This window comes from Magnolia sinica, chromosome 10 (genome assembly GCF_029962835.1).
Source record: "Magnolia sinica isolate HGM2019 chromosome 10, MsV1, whole genome shotgun sequence".
NCBI lineage: Eukaryota > Viridiplantae > Streptophyta > Magnoliopsida > Magnoliales > Magnoliaceae > Magnolia > Magnolia sinica.
The window spans coordinates 88,062,861-88,079,435 of NC_080582.1; positions in this window are offsets into that span (position 1 = coordinate 88,062,861).

Below are 16,575 nucleotides of genomic sequence, written 5' to 3' on the forward strand. Positions count from 1 at the left end.
ACCTAGGGTCTCCACCATTGCTCTCCAAGCCAAAGCCTGGGGAGGAGTTGTTGCTATATCTAGCGATATTGTCTATTGCAGTCAGTTCGGCCCTAGTGCGAGAAGAAGAGAGCAAACAACAATTGGTTTATTACATAAGCAAAGCTATGGTTGATGCGAAGACACGGTACCCATAAATAGAAAAGCTAGCATTAGCACTAATCATTTCGTCTTGACATATCTAACCTTACTTTCAGACTCAAACTATTGTGGTCTCAACCAATCAGCTACTCCGTCAAAGTACTGTAGAAACCAGAGGTGTCTAGGCGGTTGACCAAATGGGTAATTAATTTAAGCAGATTCAACATCACATACTGACCTAGGACAACGATTAAAGGACAGGCTCTTGCAAATTTTATCGCTGAATTCACTTATTCTGCCTCTCAGCAACCAATCGAAGTCGAGTAAAATGTTAGATCACGGGTGTGGACCCTCCACGTGGATGGGTCGTCGAATTCCCGAAGAAGCGGAGTAGGGTTGATCCTCATTTCACCCAACTAAGCCAACATTGAATATAATTTAAGATTCAAATTCTTGGCTTCCAACAATGAAGCTAAATATGAAGCACTCATTGCCAGTTTAAGAGTAGCGAAAGCAATGGGAGCTAGAACATTGAAAATCTATTGAGATTCCCAACTGGTGGTAAACCAGATCACCATAGAATATCAGGCTAGATGAGAGAAAATGATTGCCTATCTGTAGAAAGCTGGGACTTATTCAAAGAATTCGATAAGTAAGAGGTCATACTGGTTCCCAAGTCGGAAAATTCCAAAAACGACGCTTTAGCTAAATTGGCTTTGGCCGTTAGTGATGACCTCGCTAAAATCATACCAATCAAATTTGTACTCAAGCCAAGCATTAACTAGCTCGTCTAAAAAGAAGCTCTCCTGATAGATTAACCAACGAGCTGGATGGACCCAATAATGCACTATCTACAACAAGGCGAGCTACCCGAGGATAAGTTGGAAGCTTGGAACATCAAGTATCGATCCGCTCAGTACATGTTACTAGGGGACGTCTTATATATATAAAAAAGTGTTCTCATTACCTATCTGAGGTGCTTATGACCTGATGAATCTGAATATGTATTGAGGGAGATCCACAAAGGCATCTGTGGAAACCATTCTGTTGAAAGGCTTGTAGCACATAAGGTAATCTGAGAAGGATACTATTGGCACACAATACATAAAGATGCAAAGCAGTTCACAAGAAAGTACGACAAGTGGCAACGCTTCGTGACAGTGCTACAACCAGCGCCCCCATTGCCTTTCATACACTATTTGTGTAGATATTCACACGCCCTAGGCGTGGCCCAACTTATCCATATTCGAGCAACAACAAAAATATACTTAAGCAAAAAATGATAAAATCTCAAACTACTAATGGGTCATAAGTACTGGGTCACAACGGACCGACTAATGTTGATTTACATTATTAATGTTTAAAATGCTTAAATCATTTTAGTGATGTAGTTGATTATTTGGTTGTTTTAGAATATCTTTAGTTAGATCATGTGTGTGATAGATTAATAGCCTAGTAACACCTTATATCACATGGCTTTCCAAATTTTAAAAATGAGTTATAAAAAGGAGACAGATAATCCAAAGCAAAAGGGAGGGATTACAAAACTCAGTAAATGTGAGGATTGGCAATTCTTTAGATTCATAATACCCTCCAATCCACGTTGCTAAATGATCACTAGATTGGCAATACAATACAATCTGTAGTGTTAAATGACCCCTTTAAGCATGAGCCACATAAGTGGTCTGGTCATGTAGACACCCCTAGCTGTTTTATGCTGAGATGGTGGTGGTTCAGCCGTCTTGGAGCCAACACGGTGGCAACACCACCGTCTCTGCACCAAAACATGGTTTTGGGCCTATGGCGCGTGGCTCTCTCATTAGCGTTGTATCCACCCTGTTGCTAATGCATTGGCATGGTCTGCACAAGCCTCACATGAATGATGAGCCATACTCCTTCCACGACTCATGTGATGGTTGGTTTGCGCAAACCTATCTTTCAAACCAACCTTGTGGTTTAGAAAGTCTTTACCTACCCTTCCAAATGCATATAAAAAAGGAGGTTCACCTTTAAAACAAAGATGTGAGAGAGATTTCAAGAGGCACAAAGAATTCTAAAGAAAGCCAGAGGTAAGGTCGACAGTATGAGAATAAGGAGAGCTTCTATAAGAGGGTTGAGACTCTGAGGAATGAGTCTAGTGAGTGAGGCTAAACACCTGAGAGCGAGACTCAAACTTCTCTTCTTCCATCTTTGACTTTCTTTCTTTCTTTTCTTTTGTCAGGGCTTTCATTCATTTTTTTTTTCTTCTTTATAAAACTCTCTTCTTCTTTTTTTTTTTGCTATTTATAAGCCATATACCTATTTTCAATATATCATTTTTACTTTCAATATATCATTTTTCAATCTACATATTCCAACCCCCTTGCATTGAACACTCGAGGAAGTAGGCTCTACCCTAACATCATTAAAGTATGCTCTATAGTTGCCTCTCTTGAAAATCTTCTATATCGAAAAATGTTACATAAAGAAGTAACCAAAAGCTTTGTGTTGTTTTTTTTCTTTTCTGTATTTCCATCAGAAAAACCTTTTTACGGTTTTCATTATGTTCTCTATCTCTCTTTTGTAGTTTATACATTTAAAGATTAGTATTTTACTGTAAGCTCTTTGGATTCACTTTAAAAATGAACAACCTGAAAAGTAGAGATTGTATTTGACATGGGCTGCAAAAGGGTGCTTTAGCTCTTCATTTTATGTAACCGAAGTCCTTACTCAAAATCTATGATACAGATTTATCAAAGAGTTATTCGAGTAAGAATTCTTTAATTTTCTTGATATCTAGGTTATTCCACAGATTCTAGCCAATTATGGATTCTAGAGCTTTTATTTTGGCCAGTGATGACTCTGAGCAATACATGAATATGAATAGGTTGCATGAGATATTACCAACGATATAATTATAATTATTAGCTTCTCTTTTCAACTCATCTGTAAGATTCGGGTATGAAGGTCTCAGTTATGGATTTCACTGGATTTGTATAGACTTCGAATCTAGGTCTTAATATACTATCCCCCTATCAATCAAGCACTTAAAAAATCATATCTTCTGATGAGGACATCGTACACACGCACGCCTGCACACCACCACCTCTACGCATGTACGTATGTAAAAGGAGGACCCCACCATCGATCTGGATCGATGATGACGTCCAGGGAGGGCCCCTTAGCTATGAGACAAGTTTTGGTTAAGAAAAGTGGTCCGATAGTCAAGAAAAGCCCACCATGGGATCTCATGATCGTGGCCCACTTGTCGGATTGGTTTTATATTTTAGGTTTTGCTTATTGTTATTATTTAGAACGTTGTGAATGCTTTAGATTTTCTTGTTTGGTTTTTATTTTAGTTTACTTCATCACCAAGTAATAGGTGTCGCACATGGTGCGAGTTTTTGAGTATAGGGTTCTCCCTATAAATAGGCACCCCTTGTATTTCTTTTCATTCATTAAAGTTAATAAAAAATTTCTGCTTTATTTTTCTGCTCTCTTCGTGAGTTGTGGAAGAATTCAAGAGTGAGTGCGAAGCCCTCCCTTTTCGAAGGGCTAACTACAGTGGTGCGAAGCCACATCGATCCCAATTCACCCCCATCTTCCATCGTCTTTTTTTCCATCTTCCCCCATCATCCGTACTTCGAATTTGTCCTTTTGTTGCGTTAGATTTCTTCATTGAAACAGGTTTTCAGATTTCGACCCGCAGGCGAGCTGAAACTTCGGCAGAGCACCACGCACAAACCGTACATCGAATCGAGATGAGATTTGGAGGTTTTGGAGTCCATCTCTGGTTGACCAGGGCTAATGTGGCCTTTTTCTGAATAGTGGGCCCCACACATGTGCGGTCGGGATCACACGCATGTCCGTCTGGGCCATTGTTGCTGTCCACACGCGGGATTATCTTTTAGCTCAGGTTTTTATCTTATTTTATCCTCTCATAGCCGTTTTTTTTATGAATCCTAACCCTATATTACATGATCCCTAATTAATTTGCCCCTTTTTATCACATTAGGGTTCCTTGAATTGAAATTAGGGAATCCCTTAGATTAGGGACTGATTTTTACGTATGAGTAGTTGATTTTATTTTCCTTTGACATTGTTTGGCTTATAATTTTATTGGTCCAGTCCTAGCCTGTGTCGGCTTAGACCCGTATAGATTCCCTTTTAATTGAATGTTTGAATTTTCATGTGGGATGTGGAATTTGTGTGATTGTTTCTAAATTGGTGTGATCCAAGCCTGCAATCTTGTATATCATATTTAAATTCACGTCCTGCGTCATCTTCTCTTTTCAACCCTCGTGAAATTTAGGTACAAAGGTTTTAGCTAGTGTTTTACTAAATTTGAATAAACTTTGAATACGAGCCTTTACATGCTATTGCCCTATAAATTGAGTATATAGTATTTTTAGATTTATAAAAAAACATATACTTCATGGCTAATTAAATATCCAGATCATGTCACACTAAAAATATATGAATAAATTCTAGTTTTTATATATATATATATTTATAACACATGCACCGATGGTGGGCATTCACCGCCTATGTATGCTCAAACCCTTGACCGGGTGTTGAAACTTCCGGGAGTTTACCACCAGATCAAAGGAGTTTACCGCCGGAGCAAGAGTAAGGATTCGGTTTCTAGTTTTATATTTACTGTTACTATATATATATATTTGACTTATACAATCATAGGACGGTACAGCATGAGCCCAAAGTGAGGAAGGAAATCACCCACCAGCGTCCGCAGGTCCACAGGTCCACTTGGGCTTTTGATCAGTTTCATCTTTGAGGTGACGCCGTAAAATGACAACGTATGGATGGCGTGGATGAAACACTTACCTAACGGTAACGGTGAGCACCGCCAACACCCCGTACGACTTATCTGGGTGATGTTGGGGTCACCACCCAGCGGCCTACCAAACACATGAATACGGATTCGACGGAAAGGATCTTCCCATTCCAGCAATTTTGGTCCGCCGAACCATCCACGGTAGGACCCATGGCATCAACAGCTTGGATCACTGGTCTGTGTCCCACCTGTTCGAGCCGTCCATCTGACGTCCAACTTGGAGAAGGTCAGGACGAGTCCCGAACCTAACGGCGGGGATAGTTTTGAGACACGAGCGATAATTGACGTGGCATGATTCCCTAGGAAACGGATTGGCTACTCCCCTGCCACCAGCCCCGCGGCTGGTGGTCGGTGCTCTGTGGGCCCACCATGATGCATGTGTTTCATTCATTCCGTTCATCTATTTTTACTAATCATTTTAGGGTTTTATTCAAAAATAAGAGGGATATAAAAAATAGTGATTGAATATACATTATGAAAATCCTCCTAAGCCCCACTGTACTGTTGATTTGACATCAAATTTATTCATTAGGTCATACGGGCCAGATGAAGGGAAAAAAACAAAGATTAACTTGACCCAAAACTTTTATGACCCCCAGGAGGTTTTAAATGGTCAACGCTCATTCAACACTGTTTCGTGTAATGTGATACATTTGAGATTGGGATATATCCCATTTTTGGTCTCATATAATAAAATAATCTGGAAAAATAGATGGACAGCATGGATGAAATACTTTATGATGGGCCCACAGAGCACCGACCACCAGCAATTGGCGGGCGGCAGGGGGAGTAGGCAATCCGTTTCCGATTGCCTAGTGGGGGTGGCTAACAGTGAAGTGTAAACTGACAGCGGGGTGTATTAACAAGCTAACAAAACAAAAAAATAAAAATGAAAATAAAAATGTTTTCAATCAGAACCGTCCATCTAGTGGGGCATATCATGGAAGCATAGAGAACCTAACCAAGCACTCTCCCCCGTGTCAGAAATGAAACCCGAGAACTCTTCGTAGAAATCCTCGGTCGAGTATCAGAATAATTATCTCTGCTTCGGGTTTAGTGGGAGTGGGAATGGAGACCGAGAAATATGTAGTCATAATAGCCCCCAAGAATATCTTTCTTTTTCGCAACTGGCTCGTTTTTCTGCCGAGGTCTTGTTCGTAATTATATACGCCGAAGAAGGAAGGTTGGGTTTTTACTATGTCGCGACACAGGAACCCACGCCCACTGGGGCCCACATGCTGATTAGTCCGACCATCGGAACCCTCCATATTTCATGAAACTTGTCTGAATGGATGACTGTGACCATCACTATAAGTAGAAGATTTAAAACAATGGAAATAAAATTTTCAACGGATCATATAAATCGATGGATAGGTTTAATCAGTGAAGTGTGAACACTAGAAATTAGCTTACTTGTGATAGTAATGACAAAATGGACGGTTCAAATAGTAGGAAAATCTGATGACGTGGCCCCAGTGGGCCGCGACACACGCTGGTTACTGTGTTGCGACAGAAGAAAAATGAAGTCTTTCTTGCAAGGTCTCCCCAACAACCAAAGTTGGGGAAATGATTGAGATTCTAATTGCTCAGTGCTTTGCAAGTGCATTCTCCTCACACGTGGAAATGATGAACACACGTGCAGCAGCTGAGACGCACTCGGATTCGGTAGCGACCCCTCCGGTACTCACGTCGGGGATAGAAAAGTTCTGTGCGCCCCACCGTTATGTATATGTTTTATCCACCCCGTTCATCCGTTTTTCCAGCTGATTTTAACGCATGAGCCTTTTTTCCAGCTGATTTTAATGCATGAGCCCACAAAATGAGACAAATCCAATTCTCAGGTGGACCACACCACAGGAAGCGGTTGTGATTGAACGGCCACTATAAATGTTTATTTGCCATCCAAATCTCAGCTGATTTTAGGGCCCAGTGTAATGTTTATTTTCCATCCAACCTGTTGAGTACGTAACAAGGAAGATCCAAAACTTTTATGGCCGTCCAAAAACTTTGAATAGTGGGCATTCAATCACCACTATTTAATGAGGTGTGGTCTATATGAGATTTGGATCTACCTCGTTTTTAGGCAGAAAATGGATGAAGGGCAGGGATAAAACACATACATCATGGTGGGGACCACATAACTTTTGCAACACCGACGTCGGTCATGGAGGGGTCGCTATCGAATCCAAGTCCAGCGGAGCGGAGACGTTGAACCGTCAATCCTCACTCTACACATGCTGTCTGTACGATACAATTACGAATGAGGCTCCACGTGTCCACAAAAAAAAGCGAGGTCCCGAGAACTTGACTGGCGGTCTAATTTTGACATACGACTGTGGCCCACCTGTTGATTGATCAGGTCGAGGCGATTGTTCGGATATATAATATAAACAGCCGGATTACATAATGGACGGCTCCGATATCACACAGTTGTCTCCTGTTTCCACGTGTAAAGGCAGTTCACTGACCATTTCTCTTTGATATCTGTGGTGTGCCGTGGAAAAATCAAAGGGCAGCATGCTTTTTGAAGCATTCCTTTGTGCTTTTTCACTCGAGAAGCCTCACCACTGAAAAAGACCACTTCCGAGGATATGAAATATAATACTCGGGTCCTGAATTTACACAGGTGGTGGGGTCCATGGTTTAGTGGTCCAGAAAACTACTCTGGTGGGTCCTATCCAATAATCTCCTCGATAGTAAATCCTGTCCTTTCAATGAAAAAAGACCCAGGATTAGTTGCTAGGATCATCCAATCCAGGAGGTTTTTGGGGTCCAAAAGACCAATGGTCTAGATCACTGAACCAAGGGTCCCACTTGTAAGCAAAAAAAGAAATGCGAATAGAGGATCATTTAAATGGCCATACAAGTAATTTGGTAAAGGCTGCTAATGCTGGAGAAGGCTGCTAATGAGAATGGACCCTTACTTTGTGTGGAAGGAAGGATCATCCAAGTAATGATAGAAACCACCGAATCACATCCAACCATTGATGGAAAAACTTTTATTTTTTGGCATTTCCATGTGGATTTGTTCATGGCTTTTATTTATCCCTTCTGACACCGCTAATTCCACACAGTCTCCATCTTCAAGCTACAAACAAATCACGCACTACATGCGTGATTGCAGATCTAGGATGTTCATCCCACAGATCCCTCTACAAGCATTCACTACCTTATAAGAATCTAGCCAAATTACTCCCCAGTAGGCCACAATGTCTGTTGAATGTAGACCCTTTGTTCTCAGCTTTCCAACTGTCCATTCTTTCTTCATAGGTAAACCTGCTTGACCGAGCAGCCGGCTAAGATACGGGGAAAAACACCTGCATATTAACGCAGGCAAAGCAAATTCATAAAATCAGAGGGAAAAATTGATTTTTTTTATATTTTTTATTTTTAAAAGTAAGAAATACTTGTCTTCTATTTTTTCTTTGTATGAAAATTCTCTCACCAAAGAATACTACTAAAGAATACACTTTATCTACAGACATTTTTCTTATATGGACAACATTATAATAGAAATGTTAAATTAAATTATGGAATTAAAAGCGACATATACATCAATAATGAATATTAGATATATAGAAAAAAAAAAAAAAAAAAACTCCAAACTAAATGTTTATATCACATGTGTGTGCACAAGAAATTTTTATTTTTTATTTTTCAATCTTCTATACACTTTACATGCTTTAGGAAACTTTGAGATGGATTTCTATATTTGCTAGTGAATGGACCAAGACTATAAAGAGAACCTGAAGTTCAGTTCATCACAATTTCTACATCTCTCATGGGTCTTGGCATGGTTAGCCATCTATGTCTATTCAAATGCTGTGGAAAGAAAATACAATGTTAATGTAATTGTCCAAACCTTTCTGTAAAATCACAAATATAATGGAGTCCACCAATATGCTCATCACAGTAATCTAATAATATGATTCAATTCGATGATTATGTAGGGGCCGCCTAATAGAGGTCTTATAAGACCACATGTGCAAAGTTCTATGAAAACATGGCCTTACACATGCATATACATTTAAGAGAGAAATGTCTCCATCTTGAAGGCATCACCTACTACTTAGTGATGGTGTCTCAAATGTTGCACTGCACGTGACACAAGGTGTTTTTTTTTTTTTTTTTTCACTAAAGCATGGAATATCTGAATTAGCATTATTCAAGAAAATATAAGTCCTCATTCTAAAGTCGGCACATAACATCCTTAGGTTTTTAGCTTGTACGAGTAGATATAACGTGTGGCATGCTTGATGGTCCAGATTATTAATCCGATGACTGCCACTAAGGATGGACCATGCATGCCTAAAAACTTTTTTTGAGTAAACAATCCTAACTTTTAGATTAGTGTTGTTCAAACAGATAATCAAGGCTGATCCTCATATGAGAAAAAAATTATAATGATTATTCAATGATAATTTTCAAACTTTAATGAGTAGCACTAAATTCTCATGGATTTTACTTATGGGGAATTTTGTTTGGATTGTAAGTAAAAATCCTGTAATGCTCTCAAAATAGTCACTTGACTCTAGCATTTGGGTGATTATCACTTTTTGAATTTCAATACATTCTCTATCATGTAATGGGAAATATCTTTCATTTACTATTTTCCCACTATTCAAATAGGCCCTTCCAAATACAACAACAACGGTCTACATTCTACTGAAAGAAGCTAAAAATTGGATGGCCGGGATTTTCCTCTTTGGAAGATGCCTGAGGCACGGCCACCATGATGAGATCCACCAGAGATGACGGTCTGATCTACTGGACCATGGACCCCACTTGCAGAAACAATGTGCTAGAAATGCAAATGTAAATACTAAAATGTTTAGAAAGGAAAACAAAGAAGACGGTCATCCGCATAAATATTGATATTGCTTGCTTGTATTAATGCTAGCTTAAGCATTTGGATAGGTGTGACCCACGTATTTTCACTAGATTCTCTCCACAGAACTGTTGCACATGCAATGGACCCCATCTGATCTAACAAGGGCCCAAGGCTTGAATATTAATAGAAATTCAAAATTGGGGTAGCAAGTGGGATCCAGCGTGGTCATATCTGAAACTTTATAAGAAAATCTTCCCTGTACTGTGTCTACAAAGTGGGCCAATGACCAAATTATAAGCATAAAAAAGGCTGGTCAGATTTCAAGATATCAAGGGGGGTGGATTAGGTGCGGCCCTTACTGTGGGGCTCACCTTGATTTATGTATTCTATATTCACGCCGCATTTTTCCAAGTTATTTTATGGAGTGTTTGGTGCATGGAATCAGATGGTATTAAGTGGGATTGAACTTTAAATCTATTAGTTTAAAAAATCATTCATGTTTGATTCATCGTAAGTTTCAAACATTGGATCCTGTACATGGAGTAAGGAGAGTTAGGGAGGGCTTTCCGCAAAAACTAAGGTTTACGAAATCCATGGGATTTCCTCCTAATGAGCTAAGAATTTCTTATGCTAGGAAGGGAGGTGGGGCCCACCTTGATATTTGTAAGAATCCACCTCATCTATCTGTTTTACAATATCATTTTAGGTTAAGCAACAAAAAATGAGGTAGATTTAAAACTCAAGTGGGCCACATAAGAGAAAACAGTGGGGATTGAGTGACCACCATTGAAACATTCATATGACCACGAAAGTTTTGTATCACGATAAAGTTTTCTATGTCGTCAGTTCATCCCGGCATGAATGAACTTATAAATGGTTGGGATGACATATAAACATCAGGGTGGAGCTCGCGAAGGTTTCAATGGTAGGAAATTCTTTCCCCACTCTTTCCTTTCGTCTGGCCCACTTGAGTTTTGGGTCTGCTTGACTTTTGGCAGCATATTTTAAAAAGACCTCACAAAACAGATAGACAGGGTGACTTGCTCACAATTATCAAGGTGGGCCCCACCTTACTTCTCACTATAGTTTTCAAACACGATTTTTCGAGATTGATAGTTATTTTACATGTACAACCAAACACTACATGAATTAAAATATATATTTAAGTCCTACATCCTACGTGATCTAAACACCAAAGTGAATAACTCACTCCCATGATATTAAGAGACAATCCACCCACAAATGCATTTATTGCAAAAAAAAAAAAGTAATTCCATTACACTTAATACCATCTAATTCAATTTGAAAATTTCATGGTACTATAGCCATCTAATCTCATGTTTGGGATAAAAATTTTGCTACGAGAAAACACCAGACTAAATAAACTCATGTTTGGTGGATTATGGAATTGTAATCAAAGGACCAAATTTAAAACAGATGTCATTCACTCGTACACATATAAAACAAAAATGTCACATGTAACCAATGCATATGGATGGATGGCTGGATAAACACGCATATCAATGTGAGGCCCACATGTATAGTGGATTTCAAAATTCATTGAAATCATATATGGGACCAAATGCAATTCCATCTAATCTAATTCTAAGCTTTTCCCTTCTTCCCAAACATAGAGTGGAATTAGCACAGGACCAGATGAATCCCATCCCACCTAATCCCTTCTAATCCCACTGCCTAAACATGCCCTAAAATGTTGGATGGAATTGGCCGGGACCAAATGCAATTCTATCTCACCTAATCCCATCTAATACCATGTGCCAAACGCCCCAGGTACCAGCCCAAAATGGAAGCAGATTGAATTTTCAAGTGGACCATACCATAGGAAACAGTAGTTATTAACTTTTAATGGGCCACTAAAGCTTTGGATCAAGCTGATATCTGTTTTATCCCTTCATCCAGATTTATGTGACCTTATCAACACGATTGGATGGAAAATAAACATTACGAAATCCTTAAGGTGGGCCCTATTAATTTTCAATGGTAGGACATTCAATCACCACTATTTCCTATAGTATGGTCCATCTGAGATTTGGATCTTCCTCATTTTTGAGCTAATCCGGTAAAATGATCTGAAAATAGATATGGATGGCGTGGATATAGAATACATACATCAAGGTGGGCTCCACTGTAAAGGTGGTACCGTCTTGGGTAAGACCAGACCGCACCTAATCCACTCCCCTGTCAAGGGTGGTAAAGGTGGGACCATTTCCAGGTTACTTCTGTACATATAGTGTTCAATTTGTACCATATGATATAGGGGAGTGGAAATTGAATTTACTTATTGTGGTGGTTGGACCATAAATCAGTGGACCTCTTCTCTATATTTCTTTTAACTTTGGGGTCTGATTCTCAAATCCTCACATTAATAACCATTTATATAATAGAATTCATCATTGATTGGGGGGAACCACAAAAATGTTTCTTAGAATATTTTCAACTTTTCATCATTTCATTCTTTTCTGCACAGGCCTGGGCCAAAATGCAGTCCGGCTAGGCCTGGGCCTACTGTCCCTGATTAATCTGGCCCGTCCAAAAGCCAAACGGGCCAGCCTGTATCATTGAAAGCCGTCCCAACCCCAGATGCATACATAGGAAGAAGGGAGCTAATACTATTTTATTTTATTTTTTTAAATTCTTTTTTAAGTTTTCCTTTAAAAAAATAATCCCAACTATTCAAGTTGCAAATATATAAATATTTTCCTATGGGCACAAGACCATGACATTTAGAAGACATCAAGCACGTGTGCTCACGTGCATTCTGTAAATTTCATACAAGAGTAGAAATCGGTAAAAAAGCTGATGTGGTTCAGGTCAACACAATAAAGTGAACAGCCTAATTATAGATCTGGACCGGATATTAGGTTCCTTTTTATTTTTCATGGGCCACCACGAACGAGTTGCCTTGGCCTCTCTTTTTATATAACCGTTGGTTTTCTGAGCCATAGATGGACCGTTATTTCCGTCTAATTAAAATGGTCCTTTAGATTCATATGTTATCCAAAATGGGCTCTACCTAATGGACCATTCATATTGATTATTTTACTTTCTTTGATATAGACCGTCCATTTTGATGGTGGGTGACAAATTTCCTCAGGCTGGCACGAAATTATATGGTGGCATATCAAACGTAGGAAAAACATAATGGACGGTCAAGATCAATCATTTGATGACCCATACGTCTAAAAACACAAGTGTGTGTGCACCAGATGTGCATGTGACGGTAGACTACTGAAAGAGAAAAGGCTAATTCTACTATGATGGGCTGACTCACGGAATTGGGTAGCGCTAATCCATTGGTTTTGATGTTTGAAACACTGCACATCTCCACACGCCAAACGCACACAAATGCCCACGTATCGCACGTGTGTGTAATTTGGGCTGTTCATCAGAAAGTCCCCAAAGTGAATGGTCAGCAGCCCAAAGATTTGCATGGCCCACTTACAAAGTGGACTCCACTGCAAAAGATGGTATATCCAACGGTTAGGAATCAAAATAGAGGTCCAAGTGATAAGCTAGCATGCCAGATCGGTCATCTAGTAGTGGACCACGCGATGAACGTCTCGGATCTCAGACACATGTGCTGGTTCGATCGGCACCTGTGTTGGGCAGATGCAAAAAAGCATTTGTTACTGCACATTCCACAATTCAGAAGTCATTATATTTATAACACAAGCCAAGAAATTACGTGGGAAGTCTTGTACTTGATCAACTCCATCATGTGGTCCATGATAACGACATCTCCACCGTCGGATATGTAGCCGACATCAATAGGTAGGGCCCACCGTTTAGAAACCGATGGTCCCCTCGGCTTTCGATGAGGGTAGCGAAGCAAGAGAGTGAGACACACATGCGGTTCACATTGATACAAGGGCGGAGTATGACCATGCATACAATGGCATGCATGTTCTGTACACGTGACATATGTGTAGCCCTATCCGACCTGTTGAAATAGTGGGTTCTACTGCAGATGATTCGAAACTCAAATATCACTTCAGAGGATCTGTAGATCTATCCAGTTGGTGGCCAGAAATTGGACGGTCAAATGAAAAGCAATAGAAGGTCTAAATAAATAAATAAATAAATAAACGGTGTTAGGGTGCGTTTGGTAAACTAAATATAAAAAAAAAAGAAGTTGGAAATTAATTGATGTACTGAAATCACTGTGTACTGAATTTTAAGTACTAAAAAAAAAAGAAGTTGGAAATTAATTGATGTACTGAAATCACTGTTTGGTAAACTGTCTCGTGGAATTCTTGAGCACTAAAATTTTGTACCGTATTCTAAATTTTCTATTTGATAAAAATGTTTGAAATTTTGATAATTTTTTTTAATCAAATTTCCCTTATTTTTTGGGCTTATATGAAAGAAAATGAACGGAGTAGATTTCTTACAAAAATCACCGTGGGCCTCATTTAGTCGGTGTCCTTCCAATACTTGAGTGGATTAGGTGTCCACCTTGATCGTATGTGTTGTATATCCACACGGTCCATCAATTTAGTATACGATCACAAAATTGGAGGAAGATCCTGATTTCAAGCGGACCATACCACATGGATTGTATTACCACCATTAAACACTCTCCGGTGGCAACAAAATTTTTGGATAAAACTAATATTTGTTTCTTCCCTTCATTCACGTCTACGTGACCTTATAAACAGGCGGGATGGTAAATAATCATTACAGTGGCCTTAGAATGTTTTTAAGGACCATTGTTTCTTATGGTGTGGTCACTTGACATTTGGATATGTTTCAGTTTTTAGCCCATACCCTAGAATGAGCTAGAAAACCGATGATATAAAATATATTTACTAAAGTGAGCCCATGGTCATGGAAACACCCATGGTTCTGTAACCTAGATAACACCTAATCCGCTATGGCTCAAAGTGGGCAGGAAATTCCATGAGGGTGGAGCCCAATGTGATGCTTGTGAGAAATCTACCCTGTTCATTTAAAACATGGGGCAAAAAATGAGGTAAATCCAAAACTCAAGTGAGCCGCACAATAGGAAACATCAAGTTTTAGATTATCTCATTTTTTATTTTTTTATTTTTGTCTCGTGTCCTTAAATGATATGGCAAAATGGATGGACGGAGTAGACTTCTCACAAACATTAAGTTAGGCCGCACCTAGCTTTCCTTACCAAAAACTTGCAAAGACTTTTTTGTATTTTCCCTTCATCCATGTGACCTTATGAATATGTTAGATGGAAAGAAAACATTATGGTGAGCCCTATTAAGGTTTCAATAGTGGGTGTTATTGTCCCCCCAACCTTTTGTGGTGTGGTTCACTTGAACTTTAGGTTTGCCTCAATTTTTTGGCTCATGGCTTAAAATGATGAGACAAAATAGATGAACATGTTGGATATAACATTTGCATCATGATGACCTAAAGAACTTTGCCACGTGGTCCTTACATTTGCTCCGGTTGTAGACTCTAAGGAGTTTCAATACCAGGTCAAGGGCTCAAGTACCCATAGGTGGTGAAATCCCACAATTGTGTGAGTGTGTGGGGGGTGTGTGCATGTGTGTGAAAAACAAAAAAAAAAACTTTGCCACATCTACACCACAACTATGAAATTAGCCCTAAAAGGTTTGATTGGAAGTTACTTTGAAAAAGGGCAGATTTGTCATTTAGAAAAGTGTTTTAACTTAAAAATTTTACTGCTTTCACCACATACATTACTCATTAATTAATTCTGTTATTAATTTTCATTAACAATATTTTTAAGGGTATTAACAAACACCTAAAATAGCATCTTAGGGCATGTTTGGCCAAGCGCTGGATATGGGATAAAAACGTTTTACAAGGGTTATACTGTTTACATCCCATCCCTTTTTCTGTTTGGGACGGTGGGATAAAAACCATTCCACCGCACCCTCGTAAACAGCGCCTGGATTTCACCAATCCCGAGATATAAGTTTTCACCGCTGTGTAGGGCCCACCAAAATATCAATGAGATATCTACTCCCTCCATCATTTTCACCTGCCTACATTCAGCCATGAAGTTGTTTTGAGGTAGCTATAAAGCAGTGAAGATGCAAACCCATCCATTTATGACTATCCAAACACCTTGCTGGATATTCCATGGGCTATCCCAAACCCATCGGATCAACAGACAAACACTGACACCACCATCATTACCTTAAAAATCATTCCATCCCCCCTAATCCCATGGGATCGGTCCGGCCAAACACTCCCTTGAGCGACTGAAATTTGATTTTAAGATTTCATTAACATATTAAGTGGTAAACAAAAAACCCCTTAAGAGTTATCTAATTCTGTTTACCTGGACGTACCCATCTACAATCGGTCCCATGACTTGAACGGTTTGGATTGTATCACTTGTATTCGATGTGTTACCGTGGAAATGTGGATGTGTACGAGTGATCTTACACTTCCAGTATATCCAATAACACCATCCATCCCTTGCCAAAGGAGCTCATCCGATGGAATGCTATATCTTAAAATTAGGCTGGTCTGATCATCATTAGATGGACCACATTTGTTCAAAATAAATGGATGGCTAAGGTAAATGAGCCGATGGTCCCAATTCCAAGCATACATATGGTGCACCTGATGGCCTTATTTTCAAGACGCGGTATCTACTTGGTGACTGTGCACAATGATCAGTGGGGCTGATTTTTCACAGCTGTGCAATAATATCAAATATGAGCAGCAAGTTAGAAAAACAGATTTTCCAATATAGCTGCATTTCTATATACTTTTTAACTAATTTTGAAAATCCGCTTAATTTTTTAATAGGTTTTTT